The following is a 3,448-nucleotide window of genomic DNA, read 5'->3' on the forward strand; positions in this document are numbered from 1 at the left end:
GGGAAAACCAGGTACAAAGAATCTGAGAGCCGATGAACATGGACTGTTGAGAGTGTAGCTGAAGTCTACTGAGTGCGGTAGAAGATGAAACTAAAACAGTAATTTGAGGAGATGCTTAATGGCCTTGTATGGCCAACTAAAGAAAAATTAAATCATCTCGTAGACCAGAAGCCAAAGAAAGTGTTTAAAAAGGAAAATAACATGAGCAGATTGTTTATTGGAAAAGTTACGGGCTAAGAAAGGATGAAAGAGGATGCATCCAGAGACACAGACAGAACAGAGAAGTTTCTGAAATAGTCCAGATGATCTGTAGTAATATATTAATAAGAGTTGCTGGAATAGGAAACAAATTAAAGGGTACTGACAATAAAAAATTGCTAAGAATTGGTGAATGACTAGATGTGGAAGTTGAGAGAGAGGTTGCAGAGAATAGCATGAGTTTTGGGTAACAAAAATGTCAGAAGTGGAAGAGAGTTTACAGGAGTTTGCATATGGTAGATGATTAGATGAAGGTTCCATAAAAAGATACACTTATTTGCATTACTTCTGATGCAGTTCTTATATAAATGTCCTACTCTTCAAAGTTCTTATAAAAATTTATCTTTAAAGTATGCAAATTCTAAAATCATTGTTTACAACTAGAAGTAAGAAAAGCGTAGCTTTCCTAATTGACAAAATCCATTATATAAGGGAAAAAACCAAAATCACTAAAATTTTAAATAACAGAGAAAATACACTTAAAAATTAGAATTAAAAAAAGACTAAATTTTCTTCAATTAAAAAAATAGATTTGCAAACTCATATCTTCATAATATGGCTATAATTTTGATTTTACACCATGTCTCAAATATGAATATTCTGTTTATCCTAAAATGCTGATTAACTTTCTATTTTCTATTTAAAAATGTAAAAATCAATTTATTCTAAATATAAAGTGAATAATATGCTAAACACTAATGGTTTGTTAGATACTATTAGTCTTGAGCTACCCTACTAGAGTTTTTCAAGAAAATTTTTATCATCCAAATTGGTTTTGCTTATAAGGTCAAAGATAATATCTCATTTCCTATTATTTAAAACTGAAGTAGAACATTGCGTACATTTTTAAAATAACCAATTTATAAAGAAATAATTATAACAATCATTATTCATTCCAGTTTCACATCAGTTAGTATTCTGGTCCTACTAAAAAGTTCATTCTCTATGAGACTTAAGAGCTGTTTGGGACAATTACTGAGTAATAATTGTTTAGAAAAAGACTACCAGACGTTGCAATCAGCTATTTGGTTGGGGTTCGGGGAGTGGAGGAGAAGCTACTGTTTTTTTAGACTGTGTGATTTCAGATTAGATGCCTGGGTCCCAAAGATGCCCTGAAGAATGAAATGCCACTCCACTCCAGTATTCTTGCCCAGGAAATCCCATGGTCAGCGGAACCAGGCAGACTATAGTCCATGGAGTCGCAAAGAGTTGGACACGATTTAGTAGTTAAACAACTTTACGTGGCAGACACACAGTGAATAATAATCAATTTAAATCCTTCTTTTTATAAAATTTAGTCCTTTCCAATTTTTGTTCTCTTAACCTTGTAAGGATATCAAAAACATTTTTCTTATTCTCAGACTTTTAGCCAGGAATCAGCTTGAAATCAATAAATGTCCTCAAGGGAAAAGTGGGCACCCCCCAAGGATAGGAATACATCTCTCTGATTTTTTTCTTCCATATATTTCTTCATCCTGTATTAGCTCTCAAATGTCTTCAAATCGATTTATAAAATAAATCTGTTCAGTTACTCCAAGAGGATTCATCTAAAACATGAGAAGGAAACATCCTAGGGTTTGATTCAAGATCAAGGTATTTTTCTAACTTTATCATTGAATTTCCTTCTCTATAACTGTTTCTTCTGAAAAATTCTAAAGGTTTGGATTTACTAAACCATACCTTCCTAGCAGCAATTTTACATTTGAAGAATGCTTTTTTAATTTGTTTATCATCATTAGTTTTGTATCTCTAGTTTTTACCATATTTGAGGATAGGATAAAGGTTACCACTTTGTTATTCATGTGGTTCACAGATGTGACCTTATACTGAGAGGATACTGAAAATCCCCAATCTTAAGAGTACTTTACAAGTGGCCAAAATAGCTCAGTTAGGAGAGCATTAGACTGAAGAATACATCAATTTACTCAAAGACCCACAGCTGGAGCAACATACTAAAGGGGATATTCTGAGTTGCAAATAAAGAACTCACTGCCTGCAAGTTCTCAGTTCCCCTGATCAGTTAACTAGCTGGGCATAACTGGCTTCTCAGATCTCAATTGTCCTCATACCAGCTGAACTTCCCTTGCTGGACACACAGACGCAGACTGACAGTCATTACCTGATGCACATAATCTGAACGCTTTCATGTATATATGCCTTTATCCTGTCATGGTTTAAATATGTTTTTGATTAATGATTAATCATATTTTAATATTTTACAAAAAATTCTGACAACCAGGTGGTGCTAGTGGTAAAAATCTTGTCTGCCAATGCAGGAGACATAAGAGACACAGGTTTGATCTCTGGGTCTGGAAGATCCCCTGGAGGAGGAAACAGCAACCCACTCCAGTATTTTCACTTGGGGGATCCCACGGGCAGAGGAGCCTGGTGGGCTACATTCCATAGATTTGGACACAACTGAAGTGACTTAGCATACGCATGCATACACATATACAACAGAACTTTAACACTGCAATATGGCACAGTTATTTTATCTAATGTAAGCTTTTTCCAATTAAAACTTCATTGGAAATCTTCCAAGATGTATTTACTACATTCAGTAAAGCACTCTACCCAACTACGATCAAAATTTTAGATAACATCCATCTCTGCTCTGTCCTGTAAATGTCTATGGAGAACCCATGAGAATGATAGTGTCAAAAAGACTAATATGAAACCTATGAAAGAAAGAGCTATGGTTGCTGAGATGATAGTTACATGAGAAGATACATCAAGTCTACAAGTTTGAAATCTATGAAATCAATAATGATGGAAAATTAATTCTGGTTTGTGATATGTTTGGTATGCAAAGAAAGAATAGATATACAAATTGAAACAAGTAATAAAGACTGAAAAGAGAGGCAAGATGCATCAGAAATATGGAAATAGAGCCACCGTATATTTTTATTGTTAAATAAAACATGTAGGTTTTTTTTTTTAATTTAGTGTACCATGTGTGCCCAATCATTCAGTTGTGTCTCACTCTTTGCAACCCCACAGACTGTAGCCTGCCAGGCTCCTCTGTCCATAGAATTTTCCAGACAAGAATAGTGGAGTGGGTTACCACTTCCTAAATAAAACAGTTTTTTTTTTATTTAGTGTACCTTAATATGTTTATATAGTTAAAGTAACAACACGGATTATAACTGAAGTAGGGTGACTACATGAAAACACGTTAAATGAGTTTAGA

This window comes from Muntiacus reevesi, chromosome 17 (assembly GCF_963930625.1).
Source record: "Muntiacus reevesi chromosome 17, mMunRee1.1, whole genome shotgun sequence".
Taxonomy (NCBI): Eukaryota; Metazoa; Chordata; class Mammalia; order Artiodactyla; family Cervidae; genus Muntiacus; species Muntiacus reevesi.